This window comes from Anopheles gambiae, chromosome 2, assembly GCF_943734735.2.
Source record: "Anopheles gambiae chromosome 2, idAnoGambNW_F1_1, whole genome shotgun sequence".
Taxonomy (NCBI): Eukaryota; Metazoa; Arthropoda; class Insecta; order Diptera; family Culicidae; genus Anopheles; species Anopheles gambiae.
Genome location: NC_064601.1, coordinates 102,083,606 through 102,101,489, shown reverse-complemented (window position 1 = coordinate 102,101,489; position 17,884 = coordinate 102,083,606). Strand labels below are relative to the sequence as shown.

The window sequence follows — 17,884 nt, the reverse complement described above, 5'->3', positions numbered from 1 at the left end:
CGGCGGCATCTTTATTTCTGGTAGCTGGTCGTGTTACCAGTGCCTTCTTTCGGTGCTACCTTTCTTTCAAACGTTACGACCCTGTAACGGAGCTGCTCCCTGGGCTCGGGGAAAGGTAGAATTGCTTCCGGTGTGTCGGTGCCGAGAGTGAGAAAAAGGTGGCCACATAGAACGATGATCCACCGGCGCGAAGGGTCATTGAACATGGGCGACAACGTCGGGGGGGTGGTTGGCGGCCACACAGCTCTAGGCACTATGCTAGAACCAAGTCAGAAGTTAATGGGATTTGGTGTAGGGATTTTAGGTTTTTTTTGAGCCGGACCACTTACTGGTTGGTTACAGAGGTTGGTTTTGTGGCATTAGTAGAAAGCATGTGTGTGTGTGTGTATGTGGGAACGGTAGTCTAGATTTGAGATCTTTTTCTGAAAGGTACAACATAAACAATCCACAACATATGAGGTGGTTAGAGGTCAAAAACTATGTTTCTAGTGCAAAAACAGACCTTTTCGGATTGTTACAGATAAGAGCATCATTTTAGGTTCTTCTTTATTGAGACACTAAAGATGTAGGTTTTTTTGTGACGCTTCAGTACAGTTTGTGCCCTAAAAATTGATCTTACTAAACAACAATGTTGTTAACTTCTATGATTCATATGAAATATTCTGTGTTCAAGATTATGGATTGAATTTCTGGAACACATCTTAACCTCGGTCGAATGTTATTTGAATTTTGAAATATTGATATTTCTGTGAATTTAACTTATCAGTTTAACGAATTCCTTTTTTCTCTTTGTTTATTTCCAGGTATGTCATTCTAGCTTTATCAAAGTATCAGAAGAGGTAACATCAATTTTTGTAACAATACCCCTAGAATTATACAGACTTCTCACCAAAAATACTTACTTTACCGGCTACAGTTCTGTATGAAAACAAGTACTGAAATAAAGTCATGACCCATGATGGTTCTACTTTGCCGAAGACACCGACATTTGTGTTCTGCCTTGCGTTAAAGGAGCACACATTGTATGTACGGTGGGAATTGTTTTGTACGTCCTTGGAGGATTCAGTGATGCTTTCTCATTACCCTCCCTGGGCCAGCTGATGACAATTAGTGGTCCCTTAAGACAGTATCGTAAATCTGCCACTGTACCTTTCCTCGTGAACTGTGGATCTGAAGACAAAGCAGTGTTACCGACATGCTGGTACAATCTTCAAGCTACTTAGGATTGCAACATTTCTCCATTAGAGACTGGCAGAAATACCTCCAGGCGAATTGGAGCGTTAACCTTGTGTGTTGTGATATTGAAACACGAATATTAATTACTTAGAATAAGCATAGTAGAGGAGGGTTCCTCTGTTTTTCGTTGTAGAAAGCAAGTGCTGCTTGAAAACCTTTCCCTACTCTTAGCCGTTAACGCTACTGCTGGTTCTTGTTTGTGTTCATTCAAAACACACTCCCTTTTGGGTTTTCATTGCAATGCGCGAGAATGTTAACAGTGGTGTGACACACTACTCGAGAATGCTTTTCATTCTTTCAGGTCAGCGAAATTTACCACCATCATCTTGTCAGCGGTGGTGTTGTGTGGTGCTTTGCCACTAACGCCCCAAGCTGTTGGTGTTTCTTAGGGGAGAGAGATTGTTGCAAGACAACCACGACCTCACCAGGTCAAGGGTTGAAGCCGTTCCCCGAGGGCGGCTAGGCAACCGATGTAACCTCTCGAAAGAAAGAGGCAAAGCAGGCAAAAAGCGGGCAACGAAGAAAGGTGTTCACTGCAGAGCTTTCGGCACAGCTGTAAGATTGTGCAGCTAGAAGAGCGCAGCACAGCCTCAAGTGGTGCACATTTTCCGCCTTCCGCACGGCAACCGCGCGCACACGTGTGAATGAAAGTAACAGTGCGCGCTTTTCCTTTTCCACTGCAGATGCAGAAAAGGATCTCCATTTGACCCCTTGTAGGTTGGTGGTTTTGTGCGCGAAAGGTAGCGAGAAGTGAACAACGCAAAGGCTTGTCGAAGAAATGGGTCAATAGGACGTGACCTTATGGGTCTGGTGCTGCTGCTGCTGCTGCTGCCAAGCGCTCGTATCGGTTACACTTTGCAGGCGCGCACGGGTTGGATAATTAACAAGATGACCGTGCTCCACGTACCACGGTATCAACTACAAAGGGATTAACCGTCAAAGCAAAACAAGAATTGTGTTTGGGAAATGTTATGCTGCATGTCCGCACAATTTTCTCCAATAAGCTAGCCCTACACTTTGTTCTCGCTCAACGCAAAAATGCAAATTCCTGACCAGAACAACGCAAGACTTGGGTCAGTAGGAATAAAATGTACTGCAATGAAAAAGGAATGGAAAACGGACCCAAACCGTTTAGCTTACCGTGTGGCCCGTTATAATTGAATTTTCCGGTATATTAAGCCACCGAGAGGCGGCGGGAAACCAATTATCAGCGGTACAAATTCGTGGCGCATTTTATTTGTTTCCATCGCTTTAATTTTGCTGTTTTGCACAACACCTTTCACCAAACGGGAAACGCGAGAGAGAAATATGCAACAACGACGCTTCCTTTCCTTTCCTGCTTGAAGAAGACCGTGGTTGGCCGTTTTAATTTGTATCGAGTAGAAGAGCCTTCACTGCTTCGCTTTTGTTCCCATCAATTCTTCCAGCGCTTGTTGGTGTGTAATGAGATTTTCCCCTACTTTCCGTCTTGACCGAGATGATTTTTTGCATGGATGAGTCTCGTTTATCATTTCAGGCCTTTCATTCGCTTCTTTCGCGCTGCTTTGGTTCTATGAGTAAGCTAAATTTTCCTTTCCCGGTGCTCTCCAGCAGCCAGCCTGTGCAGCATCTCCTCCCGGATCGATGAATCATCATGCTTTGCCAATGGTTCAAGTGTCAATGTACGGAATCGGGAGGGAAAACAACAGAGGGGAGACTATTTTTACTACTGCAGCCCATGATTCATCTCCCGCCAGTTTCCCGGCACTTTCCCGGTAGATTCGTGTGGAAGAAAGCAAGGCTTAAAATGAATTCTTCTTCATCCTCACATCAGGCACTACGCACTCAGCATTTGAGATTGAAACAGTACCGCGCCTAGCATTGCTCTGCTTCCGCTGTGATTCGCTGTGTGTTAGGCCGTTTATTTTTAGTTCATAATTTTTCAAACATAAAGGGGGCCGTAGGTAGAGAAAAGCCGCGGATCACTCAATAAGTGCGCCGGACGGTTGCGGCTCGTCAGCTATTTGATTGAAACAAATTGGCCGCGCCATATGCTTTTGTGTAGAATGGCCTTTTGGCGGAGGCTCTAGCAAGAGTTTGTTAAGATAAGAACTAAACTGTAGCAACAAAGCGCTCTAAGGTTCAGAAGTCACGAAACCGTAACGAATGAAACAATTACAAATTGTGGAATGTTTCATTTAGCAGATTAAGGCTAAATCCCAGAACAGACACCACAAACCTCGTCTCCTCCAATATTCAAAGGGATCCAGAGAAGCTCTCGCTGTGTGTGTGTGCTGCACGGGTTTGGGAGAAGATTAATCGCCCGCATTTATATTAATCATTTGCTATAAATTTAATGCTATGAGCACGATTGCAGCCGCGGGTCTTCTGCAGCTTGGGATAAGTACGCACACGACGCTGCACAGAGGAAGATATTGCTTTTTTCCTGGAGCGCATGAATGTCGGTAGGCTCCTCCTGTTGTCCCGCGGACTGTACTACTTGGGTCTTGGCTCATGCGAAGAGAGCTACAAATGGTGCATGAAACGGCAAAAGTGGTTCGGTATGATTAAAACGCGCGCCCGTTGGAGTAATTATTACCACTCCCGCAGGAACGATCTGGATCTAACCGTCTCCATCATGCGGAAGAAGACCACCGAGGGATAGATAAAACTGAGGGTGGAATTCAAGTGTGTTCGAATTGTGGGGTTTAGATACTATAAGAGAGAACTTCATAAAGTGTGGATAATTTGTTATCTGATAAAAATTGAGGTCTGAAAAGGCAATCTATAGCTCCCAGATCAGGACGAGTCTGGAAGTAAACACTCAAAGCAATTGATGTGGAAGAACTTAAATCACAAGAAAAAAGTTAGCACAACAACCCAATATATGAGAACATCGCCCCGTTAATTCCACTTTCACTGCACTTCTATGCCTCTCGTGAAGTGTTTCGCAACTGCCGATTTTAAAGAGGCATTAAATCTTAAGTAATGAGATGTGCAATTACGCTGCCACCATCCGCAGCAACGACGACGACGCCCTGTCTTACGCAGCGACGACCTCAAGTGTCCCAGTCCCAGCTAAACGCGTTAAATATGCCCTCGGATCAGAGTTTTTGTACCGCGAAGTGGTGGAGTTCGGTGTGTTTGCCCACCCTACACGGCTCATTGAAACAGCTTAGCGTAAAGGGATTATCGGCTGAGGCAGGGACCTGTGACCGTCGTCTTCGTCGTCCGTGCAACTCACTGTCTCTCAAGTGGAGGTGTCAGATTACGCGATGTGGAAATTCATGTGGAGCAACAAATGGGGTATGTGTGTCTTTCTGGTGGTGCTGTTTCGATTACGAATTAAATACTACTTCTCGGGGTGCGTATTCCTGTGGACGACTTCAGAATTTTTACTCCCCCAATACGATCGGTATTTGTTTGTACAGTTTTGTGTACAGGAAATGTGATGGAGATCTTTTTCGTCAATAAGTATGGCTAACGATTCGATTTTTTATGGTCTTTTTCTCAAGCGCGTCGTCCAAGCCGATGAAGCCTTAGAGCGGCACGCTGATTGCGCGTTTGACGGGTGCGTCGTCGTCGTCGTCGTTGCGTATTCTGTGCGTGTGCGGTACTTATTCTCCGAATGCGCATACATCACTAGACATTTCGATGATGGCGTAAGGAGGAGGAAAAGAAGAGAATAGGTAGAGGCGGTATATGTACGCAATGTTTCTGTTTTGCATCTTGTGTCTTATTTACGGATGGAAATCGAAACGAGTACACAAGCGGGGTGGTGCCGCCTTTTTCGTTGTATGTCTCTCTCTTCGCTTATATTGCCAGGGTTTGCGGAAGATAAATACACGGTCGGAATACTCATCCGGACAGCACACGGCATAAGCGAATGCGCCTAGAACGAACGAACTAGAACGAACGCAGGGCGGGCGTATGCTCCTCATGGGACAAACGCGTGTGGAAGTGTTGCCGAGGTTAGGTTTTTAGTATTCCAAATAAATCTATCCGACTTCCTTTCGCCCGAGGTCGTCGTTCGTCCGCGGTGGACGCGTGTCTTCAGGGGCCGGAGGGTAGGTTTAATCGGCAATGAGGCGCAACCAGAGTCTACTCCCCAGCAAGTGTAGGGGGAATCCTTTGCCGTCGCATGAAGAATTGGGGAGGGGTTGTGCTTTAATCACTCTCGGAAGTGACTTTTGATTGCTGTCGTGTCCTCGTCGTCCCTTTGTCGCAGTAGACGACCAGTTCAGTTTAGTTTTGAATATACTTGGTTTTCTGTCTCCTCCCCGTAAGGTCCTCCACTCTAGGGAACGCTGTCAGAAAGTGTCTCCGAAGTCGAAGAATTGGATGCGTTTGAGTTACATCTCGGGAACAACGTCAACAGGCGACAGGTTTTATGACAGTTTTATGGTGCAAGAACCGCAGAACCACGGCACTTGTGCTGCTGGAGGTGAATATTAAGTGAAGCATATATTTTTTAAAGGGGAATGCGTTCTTGCAAAACAATAAGTAAGAATTGTCCTCGAAGGTTTTAAGTAGAGAATTCGATGCAATGCAAGTATTGCAGGGTTTGTTAGCCATTTATATTGAAGAAGATCTTGAATAAATTGAAAAAATGACTTTAATACAGTGATCACAACACAAAGTTATCCGGAACTTTGATGATAAAGTGACCTATATTACAGAGATTTTAATGTCCAATTTCACTGGCCATTTTCTCTGTCAAAAAACGTATACGATCGTGAACAAAGATTGCATACAACAAGATTAAGTTTGATGTTGGAGAAAATTTGTAAAGAATAAATGCGACCTAAAAAATTAGCAAATTATAAGCCGTCCAAAATGACTTTTGATAAATCCTACGAGGAACCTACATTACTACAGTACAGTGCAAAACACTTATATAGGATCATTTGATTTAGTAGTGAATTGAAACGCTGTAAAGCATCACTATATGATAAAGAAAAACCATTCCATGTTTTTACTGACATTTTCTTCACTCTTTGTAGCCCATTTTGTTGTTGTGATTGCAATTCATCAAAACAAAACCTTTCTGTTGCTTCCTCATTCTTACACAGCCCAAAAAACGTTCATTTGCCTTTGCTCCATTGATGGTACGGTACACAATACTAAGCTGTGTAAAATTCAAAACCATACAAAGAGGAGAGAGAAAGAGACCTGGTGTAAAATATTGCCAGCAATATTTATTCACCTTAATGTGCATTTTTTTCCTCTGCATCGCATCCGCTCACCAAAAACGAACGCAATAGTAATGATAAAGTGACTCCTTGCTGTCTGTAAAGAGCCGAGGAGGTGTAGAATGCACACAAAAAAACCCAACCCCTGTACCTTACTTCCGGCCGAGACATACAAATTGTATGCTATTTTCTGTTTCCGCGTCCTCCCCCGTGTTCTTCATGCCAATGCACCGGCTCGGTGTGCTCGGGTTTTTGACCTACCGATTTGTTCTACTTAAAGTTTCAACATCCAAACAGTCGCTGCTCTCGAGTGCGCCCGCTGCCATAAATATCTTTCATGTGGTTTTATTTTTTGCGCCATGGTTCTCTTTTTTTCGGCAATCTGGCCGGCTGGTGTGCCCGTCGTTCATTGTAAGCCCCGGGAGCTGTTTAGCGATGCAGCTGGGGCGGTATAACACACAACAGCAGCATGCCAGCCGGAGTGTGCAACATGCATGCATGCTGCAATGGGAAACATATTTTGGTTTGATGGCGACGTTCCGTTCTTGTGTGAGCTTTCATACACGCTCTCGTTCGCGTTTTGTGCGCAACCAGGCGAATGCACGAACCGGGAGCATATTACGCGGGTGGTGTTATTTTTCGAGTGCTGTAACAAATCGTCTTTTTGGGAAAGTTTTCAGAGTTGACAGAATATAGGTAGTTGTGGAGCTGTTGGATTGAAATGGTTGTTTTTGTGAACACCACCACATCTGTATTGCTGGAATTGTTAGAAGTGGTAGAACCTTAAATTCCAATGAGCACTTCTCAAATTTGGTACAGAGTGAAAACGATTCTACCTCGTTGGTTTGAATTGCCTGAAATGTGGTCGTCGTCGTCTGTCATCAAAGTTGTTCGTTTTTCAAACGCCGTGTGGTTTATCAAATCATTGCTCCTCTGTTGTCTTCGTCTTACATTAGACACGCCACACGGAATAGTGTTACATCGTTCGAAACTGTCGTGCGCGAGCTTTGGCGATGATGATGGCAACGCAATATTTGTATAATGTTAATCCAATTTTCTCGGGCCCATTTCTTGCCCGTCAGCAGGTTTACACACCACACCGTACACAGATCGTGTGTGTGTGTTGTGTCTTGGAGAAAGGATACAGAGGCGTGACAAAACTGCGCTAGCACATTCCATGTCATAAAATCCGCCGAGAGAGCACGATCTCTCTCCTCCCCGATCAAGACAAGGCATCCTTTCACCGCACCGTAGAACACCCTGTTAAGCTTGTTAAGGTGCCTGTAAACTGCTGCGAAAGATGACAAGCGCACCCTGTGCAGAACTGGGGGCGCAAAACTTTGCCCAGAGTCAGCAGCCGCAGGTGTCATTACCGATAACAATGGGAGTTTAATTAAAATTTCATCAACCTTTTTGACACTATTAGTACATCGGTAGTCGTTGGTGGGGGACGGGTGTAGAATAAAGGGTAAGTATGTCCTCTGGAAATCACGCTCTATTGAAGAATGACACACCTTTTCGCGTACGTGTTGAACCCGATTTTGCAAGATTGGTTACACAACTGCATCCTGTACTTGCACAAGCAAAGCAGCTGGAAATGATTGTCACTAACATTAAACACTAATCTTACGCTCTTGTTCATTCACTTACGCGAGGGTTATCTTTATAAAGGGAGGGTGCCTTATTGGGGTTCGCAAGTGGCGCATTATAACGAAACGGAAGAAAGAGCTAATCCTCACTGCTCCTTAGCAATAGCAGGATGCAATTTGTCGCATCAGTAGCTCAAAAGAAAAAGCCAATATCTGTGTGTGTGTGTCAACTCGCTTACAAAAGCTTCACTGCTCTATCTTGCAGCAAGCCCGCTTTTGTGCAAACGAAAACCGTTTCCAGACAAAATGAGCATCTTTGTGTGCTCGCTCCGGTACACGCGTCCCCAAAGCGATAATAGCGAACTCTCTTCATCTCAACTTGTGAGCTAAATGGTCACGATGATGATGATGATGATGATGATGATGATGCTGACATCTTTCATATGGGTCTGTTCAGTGCCAGTGCCAGTATTGAATGAGAAAGCCCTCCCCAGATAGATAGGTGTTGTTGAATGGAGCGTACTGTTGTGTGTATGTTGTGTTATTAGTGGCGCATATCGTCTTTTCACTGGCATCAAACTGCTGGAGAGCGCATACAGTTGCCATCGCCATCGTGTTTTCTTCCGTGCATTACCTGCATGATTTTGTCTATGTGTTTGTGTGCATGATCCCTGAGAATAGAAGAATCAAAAGAGGGGTGGAAGTAAGTGAATGCAAAACGTTGTTAGCACTGATAAGAGGAACATCGTCAAAAGTTCGTCCGCCTGACGAGCGAAGTTGTGTAGTGGAGTAGTTTTTGCCGTTTGTGTGGACTTCAAAGAGAGAGAGAGAGAGGAGGGAGGGCATTGGCATATAATAGGAGTCGTTGATACTTTTTCCTATGCATTTTGAGCCAATTACTGTACGGTTGAATGTAGGGCACAACACCACACACTATACGCTACCACCCTCTCCGCGTGCTCCGTCTTGTAAGTAAATTAGCAGGATCCTCTTCCAGTTCAGAGTTTTCTGAGTGATAGCTGTTAGTAGTTAGGAAATGCTTGAAGTAGTACTACATGAACCCAATTCCAGTGGGTAACTCCGTGATTGGCTTATGTGTGTGTGCTCCTAGCGAAGAAATACGATTCCTCACTTGAGGTTGTACGCAGTGCCACACTTAGGGACACACGTGTACCTTGTTCGCTGAAGGTGAAAAAACTTTAAAGCGCTTTTTCGGAACCCGGTTGACTAGAGTTCTCCACTTAACACCTGGGTGACATCCGGGTGTTGGTGGCGGTACGTTTTGCAAACCAACCCGAACATAACGCCAAGCGGTTAGGTTTGCTTTGATGTTGTGCATTACTTCGTTTTAAGCGTTCGTTGATAAGTGGCGGTTTCTGATAGTACTGCTGGGTGCATTAAGTTGCAATGCAGAAGCAATTATATTGTTTATTTCAGTGTTTTCAATTACAAAACAGACATTCAATTTCGCCTCTGAAATTAAATTTCAATTTTCTTTCTTTGGGAAAATGATTGGGTTTTTATTTCACAACCGTATATTTGGAGCTTTTTCCAATAGAACACGATGTGGTTCAGTTTGCTAAATGTCCAAATTTTACCCAAACGCTACTTAGTTTACATTTGAAGAAATCCTCTTATTTGATGTTATTAGGACTTCATCTTCCTTTACATAGCATATGGTACCTTTTGGCCGGTTCAAAGAAACGCCAAAACACATGTTCTCCTTTGAAGTGAAACGATTGTTGCCGCCGCCCTTTAATCTGTTTCTGTTTTCGAGCACCATGTGGCCTTTTGGGATTGAGAAGAGACACTCTTTTTTTGGTTCTGGATGTGTTTTGTAACAACTGAGAACCAACACCTGTTTCTACAAACAACAATTTTGGAAGTCTTCTTTAATTCACGTTCGGATTTTAATTTATACTGATTTTTTTTTAAATGATTGTAACATAATTGCACACAGTATGATTCTGATTTCCGGCTGAAATGAAAAGCAAATTGATAGCAGAAGACCACAGGGTCGAAAGACAAACAGGTGCCATGACTTGGCGGCAATGCGGAGCAAAAATCGTGTAATTTATAGACGCTTTTAACGATCGCATCCCGAACCCGGAAATGTGTGTGTGTGTGTTGCGCTGTAAAAGAGCTGATGTTTTTAAGCTGCAATTCAGCTGCATTTATAACACCTTTGCGTTGAAGGTATGGGGGAGTTATATTTTTATTGCATCCACTGGCGTTGAATGTTGTGTTGGCGTGTGTGTTTTGTCGCTCTTGCTTTAGAGTATGCGCCCGGAACCGCTTTACCGAATGATATGATTTCCCGTGATGCTTACCTTTCATGATGCGTCCGTGCGTGTATGTATGTGTCTCGGCTTCAAAGGTACTCCCTTCGTAGAGGAAGCGCCTGTGAACGGTTGACACCATTTGGGACCGCCGGCCCAAACGATGATGCATGTCATTTTTGGGCGGCACTGGGCAAAAGGCACGCGTGTTCCGCCAGATAAACGATCCGCCCCGATGTGTGAGGTCACGTATAGTTATGTTGTACACCCACACTAGCCGACGGCTTGCACGACCGGCTTCCACCCACCCCGGCACACGTGCTTAATAGCATAAATTCTCGCCCATTCAACCCCGGCGTTCGTCGTCCATTCGCCGATCGTCAACAACATGATGATTATCATCACGCAGCAATGCGGCTCGAACACTTTCTCGACGGTAGATTTTGAATTTAAATTGCATAATGGTATTCATTAGGGAGCGAGTGTGCGTGTGTGTGTGTGGTGTGTGCATGGTTCGGCAACCTTTCTATCGTTTGTCATTTTATACACACATACACGCGCATGCACCGGTGCAGAGCGGTGCTGGCATCTCGTCATCGTCATAGGGAACCATATCGCGTAGGGGCCGCAGATAGTGGTGGTGCGTAGCATTGCGACAGCATTAAATTTTGTTTGCCTCGTCCAACCTATGCTGCGCTTCCAACGAGGAGGTGATCTTTAATGTGTGATCAAAAAATATGGTACTGCGATGCGCTTCGGAGAGGTCACACCAGTATCAATAAAGGAGTTTTGAATTATATTTGTTCGTTTTTTTTGTATCTGCTGTAACCTTTTAAGACATAACTTCGTAGCACTTCCATATGATTTATTGATAATATTTAATTAATAATAAATATTAATATTCATATTTAATATTCTCCTTTTTCTCTTTGCTTACAGGTAATTCAGATACTTAAAGTGCCATGTGGGTCTAATCAATAATAATAGGAACATTTCGTGTCAGTAATATATTATTAGAATATTGTGGAATTCAATATCAAACATCTTAGAACAAAAATCTGCGTTGGTTTTTTCATTTCACCCAACTCTAGCTATAGACACTTCATTGAGTGCAGTTGTAAAGCGTCTTTTTGGGGACTTGGTTGTTTAAATTTCTATGGCATCACTTTGGAGATATTTACAAGCATTTTGGACGTATTAGAAGGCTGACAAGCTCTCTAAGTTAGTGACTAAGGTCTGAGTTTGTCACAGCCGTTATAAAATTCTGATGATTGTCAATGGTTCCATTTAGGAGTTTTTGGAAGACTTCAAAAGAATACTGATTATGTTTACTTTGATTGATGATTATGGCTCGTTTTGGATTTCAAAAAGATGACTAATGACGTCCATATGATACGTGGTATAGAATACAAACTGTACAAAGATTTGTCAGAATTCGGGTTTTTTTATATCAGCTAAATGCATTAATTGGAAATCAGCAAATCAACGCAGTAGGACAGCATAAAATAGGCTATTTGAGCTGAAATTTGTCAAGAAATAGTTGCTAATTTGTTAGTGGAATCATCCAACAATTAATTTGATAGCAACTAGTGGAGTTTAATATGAAACAAATCGTTTATAAGACCTCAAATGCAATGCCATCAATAACATCTCATCTTTAATAGAATACAAGATAGCACTATTGATAACAGTAACTGCTGAAATCTCCTCAACTTAGTCAATAATTCACCCTACCGATCGGCTGCACATTAGCAGCAGATCTCCGCTCTGTTCCGTTGCCCGCAGAAATAGGTCGGAAACGACCGAACGCCTTGCCCTGGTACCAGTGGCCAGCAATACTCACGAACGGGGTCATCAGCGTCATTTGACGTCGTCATGTGTGTCTCTTGTTTCTCTCTTACTCTCGGCCCTAATGGTTTCCGTTCCTTCCGATGCATCTCCATAGGAGGCGCGCCATCATGAGGTAATATTTAAATTGGTGTACCAAATAGAGAGGTAACCCTGTTTCGAATGTTTACGGTCCCCCGGAACGGTGCCGAACGTAACGGAGCAGCAATTGCACAGTTGCGGAACGATCCCGCAAAACCTGATCCCTGCGAGGTGTATTGGTGGTGGACCATCACGGCCAACCAGCTGTGTTGAACGGTCTGGTATTTGCGCTACTTTCAGTCTGGATAGCGTCCCGGGACGTGTGTACCGCATTCTGGAGGATCCGCTCGCGCAATAGAGGTTAAACATCAAGAGGGTTCGGTTTAGAGAGTGTGGGGCCTTTAGTCGGTAGGGTTAAATCGATTGGAGCAAAGTAGTTTGTAGCTCTTTAATTAGCCCCAGCTGGGGCCCATATGCGTGTTGTTGGGAAGGGTTTTGGAAACAGCGCCAATTAATGGCATTTCTAATCCCACATCAAAACGCATTTGTTTGTGTGTTTATCGTTCCGCAGAGGGAGTAAAGAAGTGTGCAGGCTTTCAATGTGTTTACTACGATAGAGGCAGCTATCGAGAAGAGGCCTCCTATCGATCGGTTATGCTCGTTTGGAGAGAGAGTCGATGAATTCAAGATTATCATTGATGCTCCAGACACTAATGTAAACGTCAAGGTTGTTGTTCGCTTTCTTAACCCGCTCGCTTATCATACTTTTTTATATCTTCCCATTCCCCGAAATGAAGACGAGATGTGGTGGACCTTGCAAAAGGCCGTTTGGTTAGTAGGTTAGCTTACGGCATTTCCACCACCGGAAACCGGTCTCTTCTCCTTCTGGCTCTTGCTGCTGCTGTCCGCATTTCGAACTATATTTATTCCGATGATGGAGCCCCGCACCACGCGCCGGTGAAAGGAGAAGTGCGAAGTGGAGTGTGTGCTTCGTATGGGTAGATAAACCAAAGAAGAAGCAAACAAAAAACAATGATCAGTCCGCGAGGATCATCCCTTCTTCGCAGCTTCACCCGCACGCAAGTGGTCCGAAACGATGAAGAATGGATATGTGCGCGCGCGAAAAAGGCCTCTCTAATGGTTCCTAAATGCTCTTTTTTCTACTCTGCTGCGGCGACGGCATGATGATTTGCGCAAGAGTAGGTAGCGATCGTGTAACTATAATTGAAAACCGAAACGCACTCGAAGCGGAAACGGCTGACCAAGCATCACAACCACCACCACAGCCGTGCTTTGTTTTCCTTTCACAGCAGAAATGTGTTTTCTCAGGGAATGAATTTTCGCGTGCACCTCTTTTGCGCGCTGCTACTCATCACGCTAGATGTCCGGTGCGATCTTGCATGGTACGTTGGTTGGTACGGTTGGGTTTCTGATTGATATCTGTTCAGATCTCGCACTCTCTCTCTTTCTGTCGCTCCTCGTGTGTGTTGTTTCTCGTGATGAGCAGCGTGCGCATGGGTATGCTGATTTATGCTGCGCGCTTTCAATACGAGTTAGCGATCACGACTCGAGCGCCTCTGTCTGTGCCCCATGTTCGGCCAGATGTAGGTCAGTTGATGGACGGTAGATTTCAGGAAATCCGCCACCCGCTGGACTACTGTCCCTGTACTGTGTGTAAACGTGTACTCCAATGTTCCTTCCAACATTAGTCCACCCCAAACCAGCTGATGTGTTGTGTTGTTGATTGCATCTCCCATTGCGAGAGGATGTGCCGGAGCCGCCTGGAAGTTCGTGTTGGTCACGACGCGATGCATACTATCTAACCGTCTGAACAAATCGACTGGGGGTTGGGTCTGAGGTTGAGCTATCATCATCAATACAGTGTTTCGATTTGAAAGTGGTGTTCTTATCGGTTCACTCTCATCGGGAAACCAATTGATCGTGTGGTCACCCTTCGAAGAATCCACAACGGCTGTGGCAATTTGGTTGGGGACCACCCTATACCAGGGTAAATGTATACCTTCTTTTTTTATTAATTCTTGCCAACCCAACCGTAGACTGACTAGAAGACAGCCCGAAACCTAACTGTAGTTACCAGGTCCGTCCGAAATGCAAATAACTGTTATCATCGAACGGCCTGCCCCGGTCTTTGGACGCTGGTTGTGATGGTGGCACACGTGTGTGCAGCTGGTCGCGCGCTGGTCGTTCGGTCAGCTGCCAAATGTTGTTGCGGTTGGAATGTGGTTCGGAGACCTCCTCCTGCTAACGCTTTTTTTGGTGCCAGCTGCATCGGCGACGGACACGAAACGTGCCTTGGGATAGAATCTATTGCTTGGTTTTTAATCGTTTAATCGCAAAACTTGCCTTTCCACACACAGACTTGGCGGAGGTGGTTAAGGACCCAAACGCATGGGGTTGTTTCTACAGGGCTAGTATTGATATTAAATTAGTGGTTGCTTTAATGCTCAGCTGTTGTTGGAGGGTGAGTGTTATCTAGATGTGTGTAACCATTTCTAGAAAGAACGGGCAAATGCTTTTGTCGGGCTGTTTGACATGAGTTATTTATGTAAAGGCCGGGCTACATTGATCGTACTCTCTGGTGTAATTTCAATTTTCACTGGAATAATAACTTATTTTCTGAAGCGGCTCCAAATTGTTTGGCAAAATGCTTCAGTCAGCCGCCGCCAGATGCGCTAGTGAAAATCAAAATTACACTTGCGAGTACGATCAATGTAGCCCGGCCTTAAAACATGCATCTTGGTGGGGCTATTTCATTGAAATTAATGGATGTCTTTACTGAAGTTTTCTTTTGCGGCAACTTTCTCAGAATGAAAGATTATAAAGGAGTTTATAAAGGCTGCAGTTTATGAATTTAGACTGCCTTGAATTCAAACATTTGATTATAGTCCAACGCGTTAAACAATCATCCATGAAATCTGAGAGTCAATTTTTAGTTCCTTCCACCGTCAGCTCTCTGGCGTGAAAATCAATCAGTGATACGAAGAAAGCCTATCAAAAACTCGCTGCCGGGGTTTGTCTAATTTCTCTTTTTAGTATAAAAAGCCTGTTGTTGCTGCTGCTCGCCTTATGGTCTTTAAGGGACAACAGTCATCACGATGTGTATAACTCATCGCCACACGGCTCTATTGCGCGTCTGTGAACTACGGCAGTTTCCCCAGTACCGGCGTGGGCGAAGATTGTATTTGCTGACCGTATAATCAGCGACAGACGGGTTTTATGTTCGGAACTGCTCGAGGAAAAAGCATCAGAAGTTCGTGTGTGTGTGTGTGTGTTTGTGCAGAGTGATGCGATTTTATCGATTCGACCGACTGACTACTCTCGGTGCGAACGCATTTCCTGCTGTTGTTGACACGAAACCCACTGTGGCCAACTGTTAAAACATTAGCGCTCGGCTGTCCCTCGTCCCCGCTTATAAGGGGTTTTTGGAAAAATTGGCAGACGCGCATCGCGTGCGTGTGCCCTTTTTTATGTTTTTATTTGTCTTTCCTATCTAAGCTCTCTGGCACTCTCGGGCTTCTCGGGTGAGGGCATTTCGGTCAGATAAGTGCGACGAAAATGTTGATGATGCGGGCCATGGAAATGTTTGAACTGTTTTCATGCATTCCTGGGCATTGCCCCCTCTTTTTCTAATGGTATTGATACAATGTCTCTAATAGATGGCGTACGGTGTAGGGATGTATTCTGGGTGCTGTCTGGTTAATCCGTCGACGAGATAATATGTGGTCGCGCGCATTATGGCGTCGCCAGGCAAAGTGTATGCCCCCCCCCCCCCCCCCCCCCGTCCTGGGGCAGCACCATCTGGGTGGACTAGGGGAGGGAGTTACACGGATGAATGTGTGTCCACAAAAATTAACCGAATACAACAGTGTACACATATCCATCTTGACGATAGGCGGCCGGACTTAGCAGACATATGGTACTGGTGTTATATTGGAGTGTTTGTTTTTATGTTGCTCTTTTGCACCCCCCGCTGAAATGGGGTCCGAGGAGTGTTCAATTTTCTGCTGATGGGTTTGTCTGCCTAGGCACATCAAACCGCATTGAGCTTAGCATTTGTTTTAAAGGCAATTCCATACGCTAAGGTTTTAGTGTGATAGAAACGTCTTTGAGAGGTTATCGAGATATGGAGAAGACCATGCGGCGACCCCAACGTTAAGAACATTTCACATGATTATCATGTCGCCTGAAAGACGACATAAAAGGTTGAACTTTTCTTCTTTTGATGGCTTTGTCGGTTCAAACGGTTTCTTTTTTTCCTATTTAACCTTTTTTCTGTTACTAATCACCAAGATCACCGATCACATGGGCATGTGATAATCCTGGCAACGACTTCGTTCGCCGTAAGTGATTCTAAGTTAGCGATTTCTCCAATCTCGAAAATGGCGCTTTGTTTTGTTTTGGAATTCTTTTTTGTTTTGCTTTCTCGAACCATGTGGCTGTGGTTTAATGTGAAGATGGTCCCACCATCACAAACGTCGAAAAGCAAACGAAATGAAAATCCTCTCCATTTCGGTGTCCGCGACCGCGACCGCGCGTGTGCTCTCGATGGCGCGCCGTTCATTGCCGGATGTTTCCGAAATTGGATTAAAGCAGAATCGTTTCAGGGATTGGCTGTCGCGTTCGGGATTTTAGGCGAACAGATAGATAGTCCGAGACTCCACATTATTGGGCGCTTCCCCACCGTGTTCAAGCTATCGAGGATTTCGGTGCGATACTGTCGTTCATTAGGGTGATTAAGAGCGCGTTGTTGTCATGAATGTGTGTGCGCGGTGCAGCGTCTGTTCTGTCTATTGGACCGTTGTCTTGGAGCTAAAAAGCAATAGGAAACCATGAACTTAAAATGTGATGAGTCAACTGTACAGGGATAGAGGGGCATTGATTATTGGCGTTTTTGGGTTTCCTTTCTTTTAATGGTAAATTAATTGAAAGGAAATTAGTGGCGCAATGTCTGAGGAACGCGTTGGTTTTCAGTTTCCGAAACTGAGAACAAAGACTTAATGCGCTGTTGTGTTTTCTTTGGCGTATCTACAAAATGGACCTTTTAAATCAACGTTTTGAAAAGCTCATCAAACTGTAGAACAGTGAACGAGAAGGTTTTATATCATATGTTCATTACATTTTAATAGAAAATGTTTTGAGATCATTCTTGAACTTGTAATGACCCCTCTCTGCACTCATCAGTTGACTAAAAGATCTCAGATGTTGAATATTCTTCGCAATATTTTGAAAATGAATCCGAATTTACCTTTTAACGACACAATCAATTTCTTTTAGTAAGTTTTAAGTTTCTCAGCTCAATATTAATATTTCTCTATGAGTATGGTTTGAGAGCAACAATTTTCATTTTTGATGACGATGCATACTTTTGTGTCCTAGCTGCCTGCTCTATGGGCAAAGCATGGTAAATTCACACGAAAAAATGGACAAACAACGTACTTGTACCGTTTTTGTTTCTTATCCAATAAATTTCCCCATAATAAACATTATCAATGCAAATATCCTGTTGCAACTGCTGGGCTTCCGTTCTTAAGGTCTAATGCCCTCCAGACATTGGTTTTGGCTCGCTATCTCCATCTCCTGCAAGCCAGCCATCAGCCGCCCCCCAGGGGGTATAAGCATAGGTCTGGGTAATAAATTCCCACTCGACTTCTCATCGTAGAAGCTTCTCGCCTCCGTATCGGGCTCTTGTTCCGATCTCTGTTTGTGGCGTCTTCTTCTT

The 17,884-nt window shown here is 44.4% G+C and overlaps 1 protein-coding gene across 7 annotated transcripts in view; it reads left to right on the top strand.

Annotated features, from left to right (window-relative positions):
- The window catches only part of LOC1277104 (tyrosine-protein kinase Src64B), a 73,115-nt gene that overhangs the window by 39,247 nt on the left and 15,984 nt on the right, over nucleotides 1–17,884 (top strand). For 4 of the 7 annotated variants that reach the window (XM_061652373.1, XM_061652369.1, XM_061652370.1 and 1 more), the window contains exon 3: nucleotides 11,215–11,273. The exons of the other annotated variants lie outside the window; for them this stretch is intronic. The gene's annotated coding sequence lies outside the window, so the exon portion shown is untranslated. The remainder of the gene's footprint in view (nucleotides 1–11,214; nucleotides 11,274–17,884) is intronic. 7 annotated transcript variants of the gene reach the window in all.